Here is a 25,243-nt window from a genome sequence, read left to right as displayed (position 1 = left end):
CTGAGGTGAAGATGACATGACTATTGCAGAGTAGGTTTTAGATGAGACTGCGGTGGGACATTTCTGGGACAGTTGATTATAGTTTGAGGACAAGGATGGAAAGTCCTCTGAGACTTCGGGGCCTTCAACTACAATTTCTTCATCAACTTCGGATGAAGGTTGAGAAATGGGGTGAGTTGTACCACTGATGGAAATTTGATCACGTATGTGACTAGAATCCTCAGGCACAATTTCCTCAATGACACAATTATTGCTCAAATTTGTGTAATCTACCGAAGTGAGTTTTAATATCCTCAGGAAAAGTCTTGTCATTGACAGGGAAATGAAATTCTCTATCAGCAGGGACATACACTCTGTCTTTGTTGAACTGGGGTGAGGAATCCATTGCGGTAGGATATCCATTAGACCAACCCCAATTATATGTATTGTCTACGGTTCCATTGTTTACCAAATTTTCAATAGCCTCACTTTCATTAAACAATTTTTCAATTAAAAGATTCAAGCGTACAATTTCTTTTTGAGCTAAATCTTTTTGATTCAAGGCTATTTCTAATTGAGTTTCACTTAACATTCAAGCATCTTTCTCTAACTCTAGATCTCTTTCTAGCATTGCCATCTTAAGTCTCTTGTTATCCAGTCTTCCTCTCATGTGGAACATCTCTTGGGACGCTATGTTCTTCTCATCTAAGGCTTTGTTATAGTCTGAAAGGACGGCAGCACAAGTGTCATTAAGATCATCTATGTAGGGTTGATAATCATGCATGCCATAATTTAAAGTTTGGATCATGAGTTTTACCTGTTCAACGATGCTTAGGGTCCCATCTTTTGCCATGTAGCAGTAGTTTTTGTTCAACATTGCTGACCCATCATCATCCGTAGTAGCCAGCATGCAGATTTTTTCCTTTTCTTGTAACACTGCTGATGACCAAACTTGATGGTCTCGTTTAACTTCAGCCACATATGCCCTTGCTTTTTCTTTTTCTTCTAACTCTTGAGCCATTCTGAGATAGAATGCTATGTCCTTGACTACGTTGGCCTTATAGTCTTTTGCGAAGTGATTTTCTTTGTTGCATTTGTGACAAATTACAACATCAGTCTTGTCTTCTGATTGAGTACCGGAGTCATTGTTCTGAGGAGACTGTGGTACCTCCTTGGGTTGATTGTTTTGAGAGACTTTAGAATACCGAGAGTTGTTGTTCTGAGGACCGAAGTTACGGTTGAATGGTGGTTTGTTGAATTGTTGATTCTTGCGAAAAGAGGAAGGTGGTATGCGGTTGAACTGTTGGCTAACTAGAACAATAGCCTTCTGAAACTCTTCTTCATCATCATACTCAAAATCTGCTTCGTATGACTGTGGTGGGGTGTCATACGATGAAGAGTAGGGTGACTGCGGTGGAGCTTGTGCTATGAGAGCAAGTGGTCCCCCGAAGTCAGCACAGTCTTTAAGTACAGTGGATTCTTGTGCTTGAAGTTCTCCATAAAGTTTGTAGAGTGATAAAGAGTGAATCTTTCTGTCACCTTGGACTATCATTTTGGCCATAGTCCAATGTCTTTCTAGACCATTAAGGAACTGGAGATTGGTTTCATGGTTGCTGCGGATGGTACCAGCATTTGATAACTTTGTGACTATTAGGTTGAATCTTTTAAAGGAGTCTTCCAAACTTTCACTAGCATGAGCTTTGAAGTTGTTGAAGTCGTTGAGTGCGGTCGTGAGCTTCTTATCTTGTGCTTGTTCTGAGCCTTCGTACAGGTTTTTGAGTACATCCCAGATCTCTTTGCTTGACTTGCAGTTTATGATAATATCAAAGTTGTCAGGAGCAACACCACATGAAATTTCATAAAAGGCAACATCATCATTTTCCATTTTATCGAGATCATCTTTGGTAGGACGGCTCATAGTTGGTTGACCTCCTCCTAGTCTGGTTGCAACACTGTCAGTTTGGATTGGTGTAAGAACTGGAACATGTGGTCCTTCTTCCATGGATCTCCATACATCTCTACCCAATATTCTTAAGTACCTCTCCATTCTTTGTGACCAGTGATGATATTCATTTGCTACTAGTATTGGGGCTCGGTTAGAACCACCAACACTATTGGAGACATTCAGAGATAACGATTGTGCCATTTTTGTTGTTTTTTTTTGAGAAATAAGCTTTAGTGGTATAGAAAGCTTAATGAGAAAATCAGAGTTCCGATATCCAAAAAGCAACCACTTTGGCTCTGATACCAATTGTTGAGAGAAAAACTTGGAGACACACTTGAACAAACGTTAGAACAAGTTAATTGCGGAATAGTTAATCTCTAAGGATCTTAGATCTCAACAATAATAAAGTTAGATAGTTAGATAGTTATATAGTTAGTTGCGGAAAGTAAAGAAAGATAAATGACAAAAGTTGTATCAAGAATACACTTAAACTGATTCATAACAAGGAATGCAGTCACTCCAAGTTAGTAAGCAAGATCAAGTTTAGTAATTAAGTCTAGAAGACTTGCTCCGAAGAGAGGTTATGTTCCAGTAGGAGTTTGAGTGTGATAATGATAAGAGAGATAACTGATGAAGATATGAAAGATGAGAAATCTTGTGTATTAAGAAGTTAAGAGTTTTCACACTCACATATATCACAAATACACAAGTACATAATACATAAGAAAGAGTCTCTATTTATAGAGTTCAGAAAAGAACAACTCTATGAGCAGTCGTGCAAGACATGCCGAGACGATAGAGTTAATTACATAGTAAGGAAATAACTAAGACCGCGGATAAGTAAGACTTGAATACTCTGAATGTTGCTGATCAGAATGGTTGCGATCTCAGTTGTAGAAATTGACTCCGGTGCTGAATTGGTTGCGGGTACTAAACCGTTGCGGTAGATAAATTCAAAAGGGCCACTTTCATGCTTCAACAGGGTTCCAAGTGGTCTCTTAGGTTTTTATTAGGGAAGCAAGTGTTGATTTGGTACCAATGCTTGAAAATTGGTTTAGCGGTCAATTTTATATTTGAAGTAGGGTTTTTGGTTTTGGTGAATAGTTAAGGTTTCTGTTTGTCCAAGTTATCAATGAGATAATCATGGGGTCGGCGGAGTTCGTTCGTTTCAAGTTGTGGAGTGGAGTCATTATAGATATAGTTTGGAACAGTATTGTCTGACTGGAAGTCAGACGTGGTTCAAGGTTTTAATTTTTTAGGAGGGCAGTGAGACTTTCTATCTAATAGTTAAGGGCAGCATGCTAAGATTTGTTCCTTCGTCAGAAGATGTGATTTCTGCTAAGGTTGGGTTCTGATAGCGATGTTGGAAGTCGACCATTGTATGTGAAAATTTCTCAGTTCTAATTGGGATTCGGGAAGTTCAGACGAGGCTGGATAGTGTGGTAGAGTAAGTTATGAGGAATGATTTCGAGGATGAAATCTAATTCAAGTAGGGGAGAGTTGTAATACCCAGATTCTTGAGATATATTTTATTTGCTGATTTGTGAATTTTGGGGGTAGCCATGACGTGGTGGAGGAACCACCACAACCTGGTGAGAGAAAATTGGTCGTAGACTCACTTAAGCCACCACAACATGGCATTCCTTTGTTCATGGTGTGGCAGCTGTCTGGAGGTCTAAACCCTAAACTTTGGGTCTTACACCCTATTTAAAGAAAGTAGTGGCTAGGTTTTCACCTCTTATCAGCCTCCAACACCCAGAAGCCTAAACCCTAGCCCTCTTTGAAGCTCTTGACTCATTTGGTGTGTTTTATGGCCTTGGAAAGAAGAAGAAGGAGATTTTGTGCGTAGAACAAGGAAGCTACTCATCTCTACTCCTCGCATGCATCTTCTAGATCATTTGTGAGTTCTCAAGTTTTCATATTGATAATGTTTACCTTATAGGTCTAGGTTATTTGGTATGTTTTGGTCTATAGTTAAGCGTTGGATGGTAAAAACAGATAAAGTTTGCAACTTTATAGCTCCCTTTGGTCCCTTGATCCTCATATATTTTGGATTTATGAATTGGTAACGTCTTGTTTCCGCTTGAGGTTTTGACCTCTTTTTCATCTTCTTAACCTAATTTAAGAGCAAGACTTGCATAGGTCATGCATTTCTGAAAACGAACGATATTTAGGATGGTTTAGGAGTATGAATGGCTTCTGGAAGGTTTGGATGAGTGGGTAAAAAGATTAAGGGCTTAATGGTTAAGCTATCCTAGAGGCAGCGGCCACAGCGTGTTTGGATGGTGCCACGGTGTGGTTAGTGTATTATCGATGATTTATCTGGCCAATGCATGTCATGACGTGGTGATGGTTTGGCCACGATGTGGAGGATGTCTAAAGCTTGGATTGGGTTTTGTTTGTTAGCCACGATGTGGCCATGGGCTGGCCACGACGTGGAGATGATTTGATGATGATTTTGTGTGACAACCCGAAATTTCCATTTTGAAAAAACCATATCAAATCAATAGAAGTTAGAACAGTTATAGTTAAATTCCATACTTTTGGGTATAAGTTGGAGTATTTTAGGATTTACACTTAAGGATATATCAGGAGGGTGGATGCACTAGGGTTTTGTGCAACACTGTTATTCCAAAACTCTATGTTATTAGAGTTCATTCCGGGAATAAAATATTTTCTGCCAAAAATCCCAGGACTATATATAGGATTCTGAACCATATTTATTCATTAGTTACATTACCAACTAGAGAAAAGCCGAATTCTCTCTCATGGATCTTCGGGTTTTCATCCCAAATCGTGAGTACTTCCATCTAGTTGTATTATATAGCTTTGATTGTGCTTAATAACATCAAAATCGGATCAAAACCCCAAGATTTGAGAGTTTACCGCCCAAGAACACTTGGAGAGTAAACTCATTTATAAGGGCCAAAGTGTGCCCAATGTCCCTCCAAGCCTTGGAACTCAACCTAGAAGCTACAATGACATTTTTAGACCAGGAAATCATTAAGAAACAAAGGCTAAAGTGAGTTCACGGCCAAGGATGTTCTTGGGCCGTGAACTCCATTTTTAGGTGTCAAAATGGCCTAAAAGTCTTCCTTAAGCCAAGAGACTAGTTTAGACATGTACCCTAATGTGTTTAGGACTAGCAAACACCATTAGAACACCAAGAGTAAGGTGTTCACGGCCCAAGAAGTTCCAGGGCCGTGAACTCCAAACAATAGGGCCAAATGGTGCTATAAACTCTTCTAAAGCCTTGTACACTAGCCTAGTTTAGTTCCTAGATGAATTAGGAACTTGAAAACACGAAAATCACCCATCCAGGGGAGATTACGATCGTAATCTCCATGGGATTTGCTCCCAGGGTCGTAAACTCCTAAAAGGAGTTATATAATGTCCTAAACTCTTCCATAGACCAAGCCATTAAGTAGAAATGCTTCTTAGGGTCTTGTAGAGCATCAAACACAAAATGGACATATAAGTGTGAGCTTACGGCCGTAAACTCATGAGTTTACGACCGTAAACTCCTTTGGTAGTGTCATTAGGGCCGTGAGCTTCGTGTTGGAGTTTTCCTTGAGCCCTACACACAATAGCTTCCCCTACAAACACTTAGATGCAATCCTAGAGGCTAATAACACTTGATAAAGGTGTTTAGCATGTCCTAGGGTGTCTTGACTTATTTATTAGTTGTTTATAGACTAATTTTTTACATATATCTGATACTATATGTTAACTAGGATCCTAAAGTGTGTTCAAGACTTCACTTGACACCTAGCAATCCTACCTCTTCAGTTCATCCGTATCATCCACAACAGGTGAGTTCATACCCCTTAATCAATGTTTTAAATGATTTTAAATGCTTTAATGGGGTGGGGGGAATACAGGTATAAAACAACATTTTATTAAATCAATCATATGTATTTGTAACTGTGTTTTCATTCAGAAGATTTCACATACTACAAAATGTGATGCATGAAATGGTTTTATATCTTAAAAGTACCTTGATAGCAAAAATATTACGTTTGAAATGTTTATTAAAATGACATCAAGTCATTGTTAATTATTGTTCAAAAACTCTTAGATGTCTTACAAAACCATTTTTACCTTCTTGAACAAAACTATATCTATACACTTATGTTCTTTTATATGTATTGATGTTATAGTTTTCATCCTTCATTCAGTTTCCCACACTCTTGTGTAACAAGGGTGTATAAACCTGTTTGGACAATCAATTACCTTCCAGTTAACTATTATAGGGATAGTTAGGAGATACATAACATTATTCCTATTACAAGGAATTACATTAGAGTCAGTTCATTCATGAGTCTACACTACACATTACATGTTACATGAATACACTTACATGAGTACCTTACCCGAATACATTACATGAGTACCTTACATGAATACATTACATGAGTACCTTACATGAATACATTACATGAATACGCTTACATGAACACCATACGTGAGTACCTCTACGTAGATACATTTTCCTGTATACATTTACATGGATACTTGTACCTCGATTCATTAGGATGATTTATTAATACCTTCTGTGTAAATTGTCCTGCCTATCCCAGTTCAACGGGATATCTAGATGGGACTAACCATTCCGAAGCCCAGCTATTAGCACCAGCGGTTGATGAACATCTACGGATGCCTACGGTTGTTTCTTATATTAGAACACTTTTACGGGACTAACCATTCCTCGGGCCTACTGTTCACTACAGAGGTTGATGAACATCTACGGATGCCTACGGTTAATACTTATATTAGGAAATCGATTATGGGACTAACCCTTCCTCCCCCCTGCTGTAGCTACAAAGGACAATTGAACAATCTACGGATGTTCAAAGGTTATACATTTCGCAAATCGCGATGACGTGTTAATCCTAATACAAAAGGATAACACTTACATGATTATATTTTTCCTATTTACTTTATTTTGTGATACATTCACATAAACGATGAGTTAGGCTAAGTACTGTTTGTAATAGTCAAAAAGAAGGAAAAACTATCATTATCATAACAAAACATTCGGGTCTTGGTAGAAGACTACATTGTCATAACAAAACATTCGGGTCTTGGTAGAAGACTATTATATTCTTTTCCTATTTACTTTATTTTGTGATACATTCACATAAACGATGAGTTAGACTAAGTACTATTTGTAATAGTCAAAAAGAAGGAAAAACTATCATTATCATAACAAAACATTCGGGTCTTGGTAGAAGACTACATTGTCATAACAAAACATTCGGGTCTTGGTAGAAGACTACATTTCATACTAGTAGGAAATATGTGATTTTCTAGGGTTTTTCATACTTATATCAACTGTTTCATTTAAAGATTTACATGGCATTCATAACAGCTTTCCAAAACAAGACAATGACACTTAAATACTTATGAATTCACCAGCTTTAGGCTGATACTCGCTTTCAAAATAACTTGTATTCTCAGGTCACCGGTTAGACAGGTACAATGGCCAGGTTTTGAGAAGACGGAGCACAGACAAGACTCGTCTTATTTTGATTATTCATTTTATTGTTGTACATTATGAAAGAACACACATGTATTAAAACATTACTTTTAATGCAATGGATGATGTTGTTGCTTGTTTACTACTTCACACTGTTATGATACTTCACATGACGTCCTCCACCCCGGAATGTTTCCGCCGTTCTTGGTTTTGGGGTGTGACATTTTGACTGATGGCCTTGAGGGTTGACTTTCAACTTGGTTGACATTTAGCCAATTGTTAGTTTTAGAAGGTAGAATAAGGGTTTACCATGTATGGATTGATAGGATTTGTTATCACCATTCTTCGGTTGTGGTTGTTTTTAGTTGTGGTTACGTCTGTGAGGTGAGTTCCTTTACTATACTCGTGGGTCGAAGGCACCAATGCCGGCCCATTGGATTATGTTGTAGGATGATAGTTTCCTTGATGACACTTACTATTATGCATGTATGTGCTTGATGTGTTTGTGATTCTAGTTGGTATGATTGTATGCTTAGTCGCATGGGTGGAATAGATCCAATATCAGTTGAAAGAGACCGAAGGGGGTGAAATAGACCAGTACTGGTTGAAAGAGACCAAAGGAGGTGAAATAGACCCAGTACCGGTTGAAAGGGACTGAAGAAGGTGAAATAGACCTAGTTATTTTTTAAATGTTATGTATGTATAGATGTGTTATTTTGGGGAACTCACTACGCTTTGTGCTTATGGTTTATGCTTAAAATGTTTTCAGGTACTTCTTGTTTCCAAAAGGAAGGGCTCGGCTACATCGCATTGCATCCCTTGGAGATTTAGTCCGCATTGACTAGTTTTTATTTTACTTTGATATTTTGAGAAAACTTTTATTAAGATTGTCTTTTGGGTTACTCAGAAATTTTGAGACGTTACACTACTCTACTTGACAATCTCGAACAATCAACCTTCTTGTGGCCCACCTAATTACGGTGAAAACATATCAAAATCGAGACTCTAGGATAATCCCTGCTGAAATGAATCGTCTGAACACAACTGAAACATCCCTTTCCTTTCTTACGAAAGCTCCCCTCGTGAGTCCTCCCACACTTGGCATAACGGCCTTGTGAATCCTAAGACTTGGGCCTCTTCGCCTAGCCCACTACAGTTTGAATCCGATCCGGTCTACGCTTCAATTGATGCTAAAACTCAATCTCCCATTCTAGAGCTCTAGTAACCATGTCATGGTACCTCGTCTTCTTCATCTCCTCATCTGTAACGTACAGTGTAGCCATTAAGGCCCCTTCTCTGAATTCAGCGGTGATCTCTGCCACAGTCTCAGTCGTCTGGCAAAGGTCTTGAAACTCCCTCGCCAACTGCTGCACCTCAATTTCTAGAGTAAACTCCTCTTGAATCCATGTCACAAACTCATCCCAAGACATAGACTCCAAATCAGTAAGTGTAATAGCTTGCATAATCAATTCCCAAGAACTCCTTGTTACATGATGCAAGAGCTCCAAAGCAAACCAAACGTTGGCTACTATAGGATAGGTGTTGGTGTAAAAAACACCTTCCATCTCCTCAATCCAACATAAACTCGGAACCTTGGCATTCCTCCCATAAACCCTAGGAGGTTGATAAGTAGCAATGTTGATGGGTGACATGAAAAACTCATACATCCCCTCATCAATTGGCCCACCACGAAAGCCCACACCTGAACCAGATCCTCCTCCATGGGTGCTCATCACCATTCTTAAAGCAACCAAGAAATAATTTGTCACAACTAGCCTTTTTGGCTAGGGAATTTCATCCTCAAGTAAGCAAGGACTATTGTGAGGCTTGTGCTAACACACCTAAGTGTTCAATATGAGTTCCTAAGGAGCCATATAGTGTTAGAATGCAAATCTCTCCAAGTATAGTGAATCTCTCCTAAATCTCTCCAAGAATAGTGAATCTCTCCCAAATCTCTCCAAGCATGTGAAATCTCTCCCAAATCTCACTAAGTATGCAAAATCTCTCCAAGAATAGTGAATCTCTCCCAAATCCCTCCAAGTATGTGAAATCTTTCCCAAATCTCTCCAAGTATGCGAAATCTCTCCCAAAGCTCTCCATGTATGTGAAATCTCTCCCAAATCTCTCCGCGTATTTAAAATCTCCCTAAGTACCTTCCTTAGTCGAAAACGGCTCAAAATCGGAAGAGGAAACCCCAAAAGGACCCTCTTGGTTCAGACTCCTCTCGGTCCGGAACCCTCTTGGTCCTGAACCTCTTGGTCTAGAACCCTCTTGGTTTGAAACCCTCTTCGTCCGGAACCCTCTTGGTCTGGAATGCCTTCTTAGGAGCCATGAGGAAGCACACCTTCGGAACTCCCCTCTTTGCTTTGGATCTAGCCTACTCCGGAATGGTGAAGTCTTGCTTTGGAACCTTGCATCTCAGAAGCCTCTCATCCGAATAACCTCGCAGCTCCTGATGCTCATTGATTCGCCCGGCTTCGGAACCCATTGGTCCGAACTGCCCCTTTCACTCCGGACTTCGCATGGATCTCGGACCTGAGAAGAAACCTCCGGACCTCGCCTGTGGACTCCGGAATCAGGAGAAGAGCTTCGGAACTCGCCCAGCAGCCTCAGAAATACACTCCTTTACTCCGGAAATTAGAAGCTGACTCCGGAACTCCTCATAGACTCTTCGGACCTTCGCAGGAACCAACCCCCACTCCGGATTTTCATTATTTTCGGACTTTTTCACCGTTTTAGGGCATTTTGATGCCGGAAATTACACCACTCGTATTTTTCCAATCCTAAACCCCTATTTTAGGCTAAAATTAATTATTTTAAACATATTTTTCATAAAAACAAATGTTTGAAATTTTGGAAAACCTTATCCTAAATCAAGAAAAGGACAAGGAAGTTGACTTTGTGATTTGATGGAATCCTCATTTCCCATGCAAGTCACAGTATCCCATGCTTTACCCACCAAATATCCATGCATGGACCAGCAGATTCCCATGCACCAAAGATTCCTCCCTTCTCTTTTACTCCAAAGCAACAAAAATAAAGGAGTTTAGACACCACCTTCTCTCTCGCTTTTCCTATTTCTCTCAAAACTCATCTTCAAGGCAAGAAAAATGATCTTGCTGGAAGGGAAAATATTCTCAATTTCTCCCTGGTGTTGTAAAGTAAATTCCTCTACTCGCCTAATATTTTATATCTCAAGATGAATCCATATTATTTTATTCATAATAATATGTGATCATCATCCTTAGGAAAGCATCCCTCCCAGGGAAGTTCCTCATCTCAGCAAGAGTTTAAGCTTGTGATCTTCACTCCATAACTCCAAACAACTCCTCAACCAACTCAAGGTGAGCTTCATACCCCACCTTTTTCAATGTTTTAATGTTTTTGGGGGAGAGTACAAGTCAAATCATGCCTAAATTCTTAATTGATTGCATATATACATATGTTTGTATGTGTGTGTGTTAAATATTATTAAATTAATATTTTAGTAATATACTCATGAACGTAGGAATTCTCAATTTCATAAAGAACAGAGGATACTTTGTACAAAAGAGCCTCCTAACTATTGGGTGTGTCCAACTTAACCCCTTTATCTAAGCTTTCATGTCTAGAGATAAAAGTTATAGAAAGGGATCTTGATATGTGGACACCAATTCTAGAAATTTTCGAAAATGGAAACTTGGTGACTATTTGCAAACTACCAGGATGTATTTTATAAATATTTGATATAAAAGTTTGCGTCAAGAAAATATACAAATAGAGCCTTTATGACAGATAAATTTGCATGTCATAAGCTGCAGTCATAAAACCTCCAAGAACATAAGTAATGTTCTATATGTCATAAAACAGAAAATGCGTGTCATAATCGACAATTATAAATTTATACAAATTATAACTTGACACTTTTTCTCTTGACTTAAATGACTCATTTTTCAATAAACGAAAAGGAACGAACACGAGCACCTAGTTAACGAGCTCAATCAACGATATGCAACGAGAATGATATTTCTATTCAATGAGTACGAATTTCATTATTTATCTAACAAATAATGGATCTCTAACGATTTCTCAAAAAGTTGTTAATATTATAGTCAGAAAAATCTCAAAAGTACCTAAATATATAAATATTAGTGTACGTCTAAGTCCTATAAGGAGTTATAGCCAGAGTCTCCTGGAGGGAGAGTGGGAATTTGTGTATAGCTCTATACCGGGTTGACACCCCGCACCTTCGTTGTTCGCTACAGCTAGACAGGCCAGTCTAGGGTGACAAATGTCTTTTCCAAAGCGAGGGCGCCTGAGAAATGCCAAAACAGGCACTCCGTCAGATTAGTATGGTTATAACGACTCACTGGAATATGGTTTATTAACTAGAAATTTATGTAAGAAAAAACCTCATAAATAAATTTTGGCACGTTATGTTGACTGCCCTATATGTGACAAGTGATTGTCCGCATTTGTTGTGTTGATTGTCCTTCTTCATTGTGTAGAATGTCCACAATTGTCATGTTGACTCTTTCTCCTAACAAGTATTGAATCGTAATACTGCTATTTTACAAATTTAAAAGCGTAGGACTCTATGGAAAACGATTTTTTCTACGATTTCGATAACGATAAACTGGAACTTACAGATATTTTATAGCAGAAAATATAGGATTTTCTGGAGAAAATGATTTTTCTACGATTTCGATAACGATAAACTGGAACTTACGAATATTTTATAGCAGAAAATATAGGATTTTCTAGAGAAAACGATTTTCTACGATTCGACAACAATAAACTAGAACTTACGAATATTTTAGACCAAAAAATATAGGATTTTCTGGAGAGAACGGTTTTTCTATGATTTCGATAACGTTAAACTAGAACGCACACTCAATTTTACTCGATAAGAGGAATAAGATTTTCAACCATATTTCCTTTTTGCAAACAAGGGATTTTTCTTGAAGCGGTTGATTATTACTATTCAAAAGAACTAATCTCGGAAACAACTCGATTTCACAAATTACAATACTTTTCAAAGATCACTCCTTATAAGGATGAACAAAAGTAATGACATACACACATATATCCACGATTTTCAAGGCAAGACTCCAAACGATTTCATAGAAAATATCTGATTTTCCGAAAGTACAATGAGAACGATTCTAAACAAGTGTAAACGATTTTATACAAAATGCTTATGAACTCACCAACTTTTTAGTTGACGCTTTTTAAAACGACTTGTATTCTCAGGGATATAGTTCGAAGTTTTCTACTTATGTATCTTTTGTGTAACTCGAAGAACAAATACAATATGTAAACAATGTAAGTTTGTTATCTCAATGTATGATGTTTTGATTGCCCGGTTTCAGGTATATTCAATTGTTATGATACTTCACAATGAAGTCACCTGCCTCCGGCTGTTTCCGCCGTCTGGTCCGGGGAGTTACAGATTGGTATCAGAGCATTGTTTATAGTGAACTGGTATATCTAGCCATATGGGATATACAACTATAAATACAATGGGACTAAAACAAACTCTGCCTAAAAGTATACTTTAACAAGATAAGTATTTATAAAAGTATACATAATTACTAACCCAATATCATAACGAGAAGAAACCAAAAGTAACTAAAGGTTGAACACTACAGTCAAACTTGGGCAGTTATGTAATCATATCTGGGATCAATATAGCATGATCAACTATATTTATTTTAGATATGACCAACATGTGCTTGGGAAGGATGATGGTGTTGCAACAAACCTAAAACCTAACAACTATGCGCACAAGAGAATACTAGAATTCGAACATCAAGTTTAAAATACTATAGGAGTATTTTAGGATACTATAAACCTCTCCCACACCTAAACTATCCCGTATATCTCGAGTCGCGACTCTTGCACAAACGACATAGTTGAAATTCCTCGCCAAGACTTCTACTACTCTATCACGGTGATTTGCGGATGGGGCAAGGAGAGACCAAAAGAAGTTTAAGAGGAAAATCCAAAAGGGGACCCTATGGGATACCCAGAGATGAATTGTGAAAGGCAGAATTTCGACTAAGAACCCAGCAAGGATAAAGGCGTCGAGGAAACCCTTGGCAAAACTCTACCCAATTGATAGTAGATCAGAGACCCTTTCACCTATCTCTTCCCAGATAGATAAACACCCCATATAGGTACTCCTTGAATAGACATACCTAGAAACAAAATGATACCCATGCAAAAACAAGTTGAGCAATTGACTCCTACCCGATTCAGAGCACATCTCCACTAAAGACAATCTGATCCGCAATCGACACGCGCCGAACTCCGATAGCCAACACCCTCAAGAATCAGACATCCGTTTGGGTCACAAGTAACCCAAATTGACTCCCGGATTCCAACCCTCCGTCATGAAGTAATGGAGACCATAAGCAAAGCCCAGTGTGCAACAGTGTAAATCCGATCCCCTAAAAGTAACAAGAACGCCATTCCAAATACCTTATAAAACCCACCAGTAGGACCAGAAAACTATGTAGACCATGTACACTCTTTAAGAGAGGAAATGGTCATTTGGTGACCACAACTCATAGCAATTAAGGCTAGGACAACCTTAGCAGCGTAAGGAACACAAAGAGGCACCCTTAATACAAGTGAAATGGCTAAGCACTTTGTGCGCCAAAAGAGGATCACCACACTACTCACCTTAGGTTCATAATGCCCTTAATCACAACCACTAATAGTAAATCAAGAGGAGTACATCCTCCAAGAATCCATACACCCAAATCCATTAACCATATTGCTATCTATGTGCTATTTTGATGGATTTTACGTTAGACAATACATGTTTCCACTCTCTACCTTAATTGCATCATGGGGATGTAGGATGACCCGATTAACACCAGTACGTTAAGATTATGTGAGTAAACTCACTTGGAACTAACTACGAGTACTCACAAGCTCACTTTTCGTGTTCAATAGAGTTATGTCTTCTCATGAAGGTAACCAGTACCCTGACCATGCATCGGTCCTACGAATAGACTCCGCCACTTTCCAAGCCACTGTAACAGCGGTCGTGGCAGACGTCATGGCATACTTCAATGCCAATGACACAAGTGAAGTTGGAAGCAGTGTCGGTAAATTCAAACGTAACGATAACCAAGGAAACCAACGAAGGACAACCCACCCCTGCACTCAAAAACCTAAACCTAAGAATAAGAAACGAAAGTTCAGGAATAAAAAAGGAGGTAGTTCGACTCAGAGTTTTACTAAAAGACAACAAGCGGAACCAGTCCTTACCCCTACTAACCCTACTCCTCCCACATCAAGACAATCATACCTTGTGAGCAATCCACCATGCAAAAAGTGCTAATACCATCATTGGGGAGCCTGCCAGACATTTCGTTGTAAAAATTGCAACAAGATGGGACACACCTCCCGTTACTTTAAGGCCCTGGCCCTATGCGTCACTCCAATTCCCAACCCAAAAGTAAGTCCAGCTTGTCACAAGTGCGGTGCAACAAGACATCTCAATAGAGATTGTCCAACAGAGATGATTAACGAAGGATTCGACGACTAGATAGGAGTTGACGTCAAGAAACCCTACCGAGATTTTTGGTATGTTTCGAACGATCAACTTTATGTAATGAATTCTCACAGAAAGGTCTTGAAAATTGAAAACATAATCAAAAACTAATTCCCCATTCAAGCGAATCCGTAAATCATGGAGAAGCTACAGAATCCTTACTAATGGAACAGGAATGGTTCCATATGAACGTTAATATCATATATAGTTAGGATTCCATAAACTAAGAACGTGCGATCCCACATTATTTTCCTATCCCTGGTCTGAATGTTGATTAGGACAGAACCCCACAGTCAATTACCTTTTAATCCTAAGTATGTGCGGTTAGGTCACATCCATCTATAGTGGAAGGACCTGGCAGAATTCGAATTATGATTTCCCTTGCCTTATAACATCATCCCCGTGTCGCCAAGAACACCTAGCAGGCAAAAACGATATAGAACCAATACTAACAATGAAAACGAAACTAGCAACGATAAGAACACGAACACTAGTACACCTAACAAGTAGAAACGAGATAGACCCAATGGTAACAACGAAAACGAAACTTGTAACGATAAGAACACAAACACTAGTACACCTAACAAGCAGAAACGGGATAGACCCAATGGTAACAACGAAAACGAAGCTAACAACGATAAGAACACGAACACTAGAACGCCTAACAAGCATAAACGAGATAGACCCAATGGTAACAACGAAAACAAAACTAGCAACGATTAGAACACGAACACTAGAACACCTAATAAGCAAAAACGAGATAGACCCAATGGTAACAACGAAAACGAAACTAGCAACGATAAGAACACGAACACTAGAACACCTAACAAGAAGAAACGAGATAGACCAAATTGTAACAACGAAAACAAAACTAGTAACGATAGGAGCAAGAACATAAAACATCATGTCATTCCTAACAACCAATACTCCTCAAATCGATGTAACAACAAAGAGTCCAATGTCATCAGTTGACACGGATAGGCTTGATTCTCACCTTACAAACCTCGAGCTCTGCAAATAGACTTTCATCTTACTCAACCGATTAACAAAACCATTTCAATCGATAGCAACAGAATCCCTATCAACCAGACGCTTAAGTCCTGGCGTAAGAAATACCACATCCTTCCCTAGCCCCAACAAAGATTGAAAATCAAGGAGAAAAGGGCATAAAAAGGAATCCAAAAGGCTTCCAATCATTCCTCCAGAGATTCCCAAGATCTCTTAGAAAACCTCAACCATGTGCTAAGTAGAGATAGAATCACCCCGACTCCTGGAATCACCTCCATGACCAAACACCCGGTACCACTTAGCACGGTCACAAGAACAAATAGTTTCTGATCATAAGATCGGCATATTATGTAAAGGAAACACCAGACCCATTCCCTAACCACAGGAAGCACGTGTCTAACTCATAAGGGGAGAAAGACGAAATTACCATAAGCACCACTGACTATGAGTAAGCCCAAACGAACCCATCCACAAGGATCGATACTCCCTACCCTGAATCAGGGACTCGTTTAACCACCAGTAAGGAACTGGCAAGGGCCAGCCTACCATTAACTAGGAAAAAACTATGGAGAAAACTCCCAAGATAATCTAAGACTCATAAAGCTAACCACATCACACAAACTCAACCTTGGTGACCATCGTACCAACTCTTAAGGCCCGGAAAACTCTACCTGTAAGACACCAGAATCCCAATCCCAAGAAGACCATCCAAAAGACCTCTCCAAGAAAGGGCCTGATAACCCATAGTCTCCAATTAACCTAAGAGCTCAGTTTAGACATATTACATTCCATATATTCAACACTCATAAGTGTCGGACCATCGAAGCCCTAGAAATCCCACTTGACAAGAACGAGGTAAACAAGAATCCGCACCCCGAAGAGAAACATGTGTAATGGACATTGAAAGATTTGGGATACCCCCTACCTCTACTCGAGTACTCATATACCAACAACTGCCACCCAAGCATGGGAGTTGTACCCTTCGAGGCCCCGCGTGGATGGAAATGCAGATCATCCTCTGTTGGGCTAAGGTGAGAGATACCCAACTAACAAGAGGACAAACACTCAATAGCACACTCCCTAGACCCAAGATTATTCGAGAAACCACAAAAAGGATAGTCAAAACCTGAACACGACCCCAAACATCGTATAAGTTGACAATAGAACTATATAGATAACAGGTTAAAGCCTCAAAATCCTAAGTAAGAGATCAGGGTATTTTTAAAGATCTTCCCTCAAGGAAGGATGACTCGATTTGAAAGGCAAGGTAAACTAACTCCCCGATGCAGCAGACCATTCGAGATCCTTGCACGAATCGGTCCGGTAACCTACAAACTCCAACTACCCTCCAAGCTTAGTAACATACATCCTGTGTTCCATGTGTCGAACCTAGAAAGGATCTGTCAGACAAAACCCTCCCATTTCTACTAGACAATATAGAGGTAAGCTAGAACCTCCTAAAATTTTATCAACCTATCGAGACTATGTATAGAAAAGTTAAGCATACAAAACAAAGCCACATTCCGATGGTGGAGGTTCAAGGGAATGCTAGGCGTAAGACGGTATTCACCTGGGAACACAAAGACCAAATAACTCGAAAGTACTCTCACCTATTTATGCTTTCATGACCCTATCTTTTGAAAGAATTTCAGGACAAAATTCCCTCTAACGGGGGGATGATGTGACAACTATCCTTTTTGTAAAGGAAATTTCATCCTCAAGTAAGCAAGGACTATTGTGAGGCTTATGCTAACACACCAAAGTGTTCAATATGAGCTCCTAAGGAGCCATATAGTGTTAGAATGCAAATCTCTCCAAGTATAGTGAATCTGTCCCAAATCTATCCAAGAATAGTGAATCTCTCCCAAATCTTTCCAAGTATAGTGAATATCTCCCAAATCTCTCCAAGTATGTGAAATCTTTCCCAAATCTCTCCAAGGATGCGAAATCTCTCCAAGTATGTGAAATCTCTCCCAAATCTCTCCACATATCTCAAATCTCCCTAAGTACCTTCCTCAGTCGAAAACGGCTCAAAATCGGAAGAGGAAACCCCAAAAGGACCCTCTTGGTCCAGAATCCTCTCGGTCCGGAACACTCTTGGTCCTGAACCTCTTGGTCTAGAACCCTCTTGGTTCGAAACCCTCTTAGTCCGGAACCCTCTTGGTCCGGAATGCCTTCTTAGGAGCCAAGAGGAAGCACACCTTCGGAACTCCCCTCTTTGCTTCGGATCTAGCCTACTCTGGAATGGCGAAGTCTTGCTTTGGAACCTTGTATCTCAGAAGCCTCTCATCCGGATAACCTCGTAGCTCCTGATGCTCCTTGATTCGCCCGGCTTCGGAACCCATCGGTCCAGACTGCCCCTTTCACTCCGGACTTCGCATGGATCTCGGACCCGAGAAGAAACCTCCGGAAATTAGGAGAAGAGCTTCAGAACTCGCCCAGTAGCCTCAGAAATACACTCCTTTACTCCGAAAATTAGAAGCTAACTCCGGAACTCCTCCTAGATTCTTCGGACCTTCGCAGGAACCAACCCCCACTCTGGATTTTCATTATTTTCAGACTTTTTCACCATTTTAAGGCATTTTGTTGCCGGAAATTACACCACTCGTATTTTTCCTATTCTAAACCCCTATTTTATGCTAAAATTAATTATTTTAAGCATATTTTTCATAAAAACAAATGTTCGAGATTTAGGAAAACCTTATCCTAAATCAAGAAAAGGACAAGGAAGTTGACTTTGTGATTTGATGGAATCCTCATTTCCCATGCAAGTCACAGTATCCCATGCTTTACCCATCAAATATCCATGCATGGACCAGCAGATTCCCATGCACCAAAGATTCCTCCCTTCTCTTATACTCCAAAGCAACGAAAATAAAGGAGTTTAGACACCACCTTCTCTCTCGCTTTTCCCATTTCCCTCAAAACTCATCTTCAAGGCAACAAAAATGATCTTGCTGGAAGGGAAAATATTCTCAATTTCTCCCTGGAGTTGTAAGGTAAATTCCTTCACTCAGATGAATCCATATTATTTTATTCATAATAATATGTGATGATCATCCTTAGGAAAGCATCCCTCCCAAGGAAGTTCCTCATCTCAGCAAGAGTTTAAGCTTGAGATCTTCACTCCATAACTCCAAACAACTCCTCAACCAACTCAAGGTGAGCTTCATACCCCGCCTTTTTTCAATGTTTTAATGTTTTTGGGGGGAGAGTACAGGTCAAATCATGTCTAAAATATTATTAAATTAATATTTTAGTAATATACTCATGAACGTAGGAATTCTCAATTTCATAAAGAACAGAGGATACTTTGTACAAAAGAGCCTCCCAACTATTGGGTGTGTCCAACTTAACCCCTTTATCTAATCTTTCATGTCTAGAGATAAAAGTTATAGAAAGGGATCTTGATATGTGGACACCAATTCTAGAAATTTTTGAAAATGGAAACTTGGTGACTATTTGCAAACTACCAGGAAGTATTTTATAAATATTTGATATAAAAGTTTGCGTCAAGAAAATATACAAATAGAGCCTTTATGACAGATAAATTTGCATGTCATAAGCTGCAGTCATAAAACCTCCAAGAACATAAGTAATGTTCTATATGTCATAAAACAGAAAATGCGTGTCATAATCGACAATTATAAATTTATACAAATTATAACTTGACACTTTTTCTCTTGACTTAAATGACTCATTTTTCAATAAACGAAAAGGAACGAACACGAGCACCTAGTTAACGAGCTCAATCAACGATATGCAACGAGAACGATATTTCTATTCAATGAGTACGAATTTCATTATTTATCTAACAAATAATGGATCTCTAACGATTGCTCAAAAAGTTGTTAATACTATAGTCAGACAAATCTCAAAAGTACCTAAATATATAAATATTAGTGTACGTCTAAGTCCTATAAGGAGTTATAGCCAGAGTCTCCTGGAGGGAGAGTGGGAATTTGTGTATAGCTCTATACCGGGTTGACACCCCGCACCTTCGTTGTTCTCTACAGCTAGACAGGCCAGTCTAGGGTGACAAATGTCTTTTCCAAAGCGAGGGCACCTGAGAAACGCCAAAACAGGCACTCCGTCAGATTAGTATGGTTATAACGACTCACTGGAATATGTTTTATTAACTAGAAATTTATGTAAGAAAAAACATCATAAATAAATTTTGGCACGTTGTGTTGACTGCCCTATACGTGACAAGTGATTGTCCGCATTTGTTGTGTTGATTGTCCTTCTTCATTGTGTAGAATGTCCACAATTGTCATGTTGACTCTTTCTCCTAACAAGTATTGAATCGTAATACTGCTATTTTACAAATTTAAAAGCGTAGGACTCTATGCAAAACGATTTTTTCTATGATTTCGATAACGATAAACTGGAACTTACAGATATTTTATAGCAGAAAATATAGGATTTTCTGGAGAAAACGATTTTTCTACGATTTCGATAACGATAAACTGGAACTTACGAATATTTTATAGCCGAAAATATAGGATTTTCTAGAGAAAACGATTTTCTACGATTCGACAACAATAAACTAGAACTTATGAATATTTTAGACCAAAAAATATAGGATTTTCTGGAGAGAACGATTTTTCTACGATTTCGATAACGTTAAACTAGAACGCACACTCAATTTTACTCGATAAGAGGAATAAGATTTTCAACCATATTTCCTTTTTGCAAACAAGGGATTTTTCTTGAAGCGGTTGATTATTACTATTGAAAAGAACTAATCTCGGAAACAACTCGATTTCACAAATTACAATACTTTTCAAATATCACTCCTTATAAGGATGAACAAAAGTAATGACATACACACATATATCCATGATTTTCAAGGCAAGACTCCAAACGATTTCATAGAAAATATCTGATTTTCTAAAAGTACAATGAGAACGATTCTAAACAAGTGTAAACAATTTTATACAAAATGCTTATGAACTCACCAACTTTTTAGTTGACGTTTTTCAAAACGACTTGTATTCTTAGGGATCTAGTAAGCAGGAAACAACGGACGCTGATGAAAGACTATTTAACTATAGTTTGAAGTTTTCTACTTATGTATCTTTTGTGTAACTCAAAGAACAAATACAATATGTAGAAAATGTAAGTTAGTTGTCTCAATGTATGATGTTTGGATTGCTCGGTTTCATGTATATTCAATTGTTATGATACTGCAAAATGAAGTCACCTGCCTCCGGACGTTTCCGCCGTCTGGTCCGGGGGTGTGACATAATCAGAATGTACCCAAAGAATCCTCATCCCATAGGCTTCGTAGATTCTCTGTGACTCTCCATGATTCGAGTACAGATCTTGTGCTTTCATTAGTACGGGCCCAATACTACCTTCCACGCCTATCCATACTTTCCTCAAGAATCATCACAACTACTCTATGTCACCTTCTTAAACTGGTACTTCAAATACCCACTAAACAGCACATCCAAACCCACTAAACACTTCTTAGCATCTCCAAGGTTCCCGACCTCACCCTGCCATCAGCTGCTGAACAACACCATTAATGTCAGCTAACTACTTCATGAATACAATCACATGTTATAAAGCTTAGATAATTCTTTGATTAAAAGACTCATCCCTACAACGGTTAGACTCAGATAAGAGCTGGGAAATAGGGAGAAATTAATCACTATGAGATTGTTTAACCTATGCAGCTAGTGACTTATCATATTCACTTAATAGTTCACTCACATCATCAAGAGTCCCACAAAGAACAAAGCAAGCAGCATTCATGCAATAACACTCCAAGCCATAAACCATTCAAAGGACATCTCAAACTCACTTGATACCAACATAGATTCCGAATAGAAAATAACATCCAATTCCTTCTAATCTACAAGGTATCACATATCAGGCCAATCTATATAACATCAGCAATCTATTCTAGCATGCGATTCTGAAAGCTCAACCAACAGGCATATAAAGGCATCTCTCCTAGCATTCTATCATGCAATCATGAGCATTGCATCCCTTTCTCTTTATAAAAATATATTTATAAAACTTAGTTTCTTTTGAAAAGACTACCAATTCCTTAGTTTGAGTTTAGATACCTGCAAGAGTGTGACTGAATCCCTCACACCAAGGCTCTGATCCTAATTTGTAACGTCCCAAAACTATCGAGTAAAAAATTCATTTTAAATAAGTTAATGTAACGCCCGGATTCCCAGGTATATTAATTATTCCTTTATTTTTGGAGGTTGGGAGTGGACTCGGCGATTGGTGTTCAGACTCGCCGAGTATGGTCGCAGATTCGTACCCGGGTTCACAGCTGGACTCGACGAGTTCATGAGTGGAATTAGCGAGTCCACGCTGTTTAATGAAACCCTAATTTCCTGGGTTTGGGACCTATTTAAAGGCCCTTAGGGCCGGCATTTGCGGCTACCAAACCCCAGAGAGAAACCCTAAGAGACCTAGAGCATTTGTGAGGAAGGAGAGGCCATTCTTGATCATTTTGTTGGTGTAATAGCAAGAAGGAGGGGACCAAGGCAAGAGGAGGCTGAAGGAGGTGCGATTCTGGTGATTTCAAAATCCAGAGACTTCATCATGAGGTATTTGTTCGGACCTTCTTCAGGTTTGGTGTTGATTCTTAGAGTTAGGGTTTTCTAACCCCTTTAGAGGATGGATATGTGGAGCAATTGGTCCCCTCTCGAGTTTATGCTTTGGATCTGGACTCAAAGAGGTCCAGAGACCTTAACCCTTGGAGCTTTTATGAGCTCTTTTGGGAGCCATGAACTTAGGATGTTGTTTTTGGAGCTAAATCACCAAGTGAGACCATCTAGATGTTATATGTATGTCAAGGTATGAACTTTACGTGATTAGCATGCTTGGGAAGGTCAAATCTAAGGATTAAAGGAACAGATCTGACCTCAGGAGGTCTATGGAGTTTGTGCATGGCATGAACTCGCCGAGTCCAAAGATCAGACTCGGCGAGTAGGGTTAGGGTTTCCCGTAAATCACTCAGTGAGTAGACTTGCCGAGTTGGGGAAAATAACCCAGTGAGTCAGAGGGGGATTAGGGGACTGGAGTCCAATGCAGAACTCGCCGAGTTGTTCTTGAGACTCGGCGAGTTGAGTCGGGTGGCCCCACGATTCATGCCAGGTGTGACTCATCGAGTAAGGGGAGGAACTCGACGTGCCAAGCGGGACTAAAGAGTTAGTGGACACATGTAGACTCGCCGAGTCGCCCAAGTGCACTCGACGAGTCGGGTCAAAGTTTTACCATTGACTTTTGTTGACTTTTAGGGTTGGGTCAACAATGTGGCCTTTGAGCTAAAAGAGGGGCAAAATGGTCTTTTGCCTACTGAGGGTGCCTAGAGAGGGTTGAGTCTAGTCCCGAGAGTTATATTTATGAGAATATTTACTTTATGTGATTAGGCGGAGGCTAGATCATATTTCTACCGAGTCAGAGATTTACCAAGACATCGGAGGTGAGTCTTCTCACTATACTTTACCTAGTGTGGTAACAGAGTTATGTGACAGAGTATTTTAGAGTTATATGTCAATGTATTTGCATGTAATTATGTGTTGTGATTTATTGTGATATGATATATGTCTGATTCAGAGTTTACAGAGTTAGGACCAGTGGGTCCACAGAGTTATGGTACCCAGAGGGTCCCACAGAGGTATTCGACCAGAGAGTCAATAGAGTTATAGCCTCAAGAGGCTGATATGTGTTTATGTGGTATTTTGGGGAATTCACTAAGCAAATATGCTTACAGTGTTATGTGTGGTGTTTCAGGTACCAGCGATGGTCGCGGGAAGGCACCGGCATGACTCGTACACACGCACACAAGAGCTTATATATTTGATCTTGGGGTTTTGTATTAAGATAATGATGATACAATGTTTTAGAATGTGGATGTGAATGAAATTATATAATTTTTAAAAATGCGAAAAATTCTTTAAATTTTTACGGTGTTACAGTTAAACCCATTCATTCAATGTTCCAAAAAACGATCAGATTCAAAGTATTTTCAAAACATTAGAGTTAAAGATCCACATGACACAGCCTGGATTCAAATCTCAGATTCATTACTCGTATCCCCTAGACCCAATTTGCTACAAAATCTGATAAGCTTCGTATACGGAGATGGCATGCTCGCCAATCCAACCACCTCTGACCTTTCTGTCAGAGCAATCGTTTGTCCAACAAATGAAGTGGCTGACAAGATAAATAACAGCGTTCTAAAAATGATCAACACATGTGATAGGATATAAAACAGTACAAATGGAATGCAACCAAATGGTAAACACACATCTGATTTAGAACGTCTTTATCTTATAGAATACCTAAACCAACTAACCTTTGCAGGGATACCACCTCATACACTTCACCTAAAAGTGAACACACCCATAATGTTGTTAAGGAACATCAATCAGAGAGAGGGTTTGTGTAATGGCACCCGACTAATTGTCACACGCCTACTTCCGACCATAATTGAAGTACGTATAATAGCAGGCACATGTATCGGGAAACGTGTTTACATACCTTACATAAAATTCATACACGGACCATTAGATTTACTATTCACCTTTTCAAAAAAACAATTTTTGATTAAACTGTGCTCTACCATGACCATCAATAAAAGTCAGGGACAATCATTAACAAAAATTGGTATTTATCTATCTCAGACTATAATTGCACATGGATAGTTGTATGTAGTGTTATCTAGGGCCACCTCCCCAACTTCTCTAAAAATCCTCATAGAAAACAATGACCCCAACACATACTATCAAACAAAAAATGTCATCTATAAGGATCTACTACGCAAAGTCACTCCAGACGAGGTCTACAGTACCACTAACAAACACCCTTTTCACATTTCTATGACTACTATTTATGTTGCTATAATTGTCACTACTAACAAAATTTCCTATTGATTGCACATATATTCACACTTATACATTCAAACATCACACTTTCAATCTCATTATTATGTTCATCTCTTTTAAAATACTCATTTTCATGGTTCTACTCCTACCAGAGAAGACCAACAAATTATGAGTAGCATCTCCGAGCTAAAATGCGATGGCATTGGAAGTGATGGATTTTTGTGTACTATAACACTCCTATGGTGCACATACAACCCTCATATCATTGAATCTAAGTTTTCTCTAGTTATACATAGAATAAAATTTCCAAAGCATGAAGCCTACAACTAGCATACAATTTTGACATATCAATAATAAAATCAAGTTAGAAGAATACTTCTTTATTGTAGCTTGTAGTTTTGGCCTTTCAAGAGCTTAGCACCTCA

Source organism: Lactuca sativa, chromosome 9 (assembly GCF_002870075.4).
Source record: "Lactuca sativa cultivar Salinas chromosome 9, Lsat_Salinas_v11, whole genome shotgun sequence".
Lineage (NCBI taxonomy): Eukaryota > Viridiplantae > Streptophyta > Magnoliopsida > Asterales > Asteraceae > Lactuca > Lactuca sativa.
Note: the sequence above shows the minus strand (reverse complement) of the source record.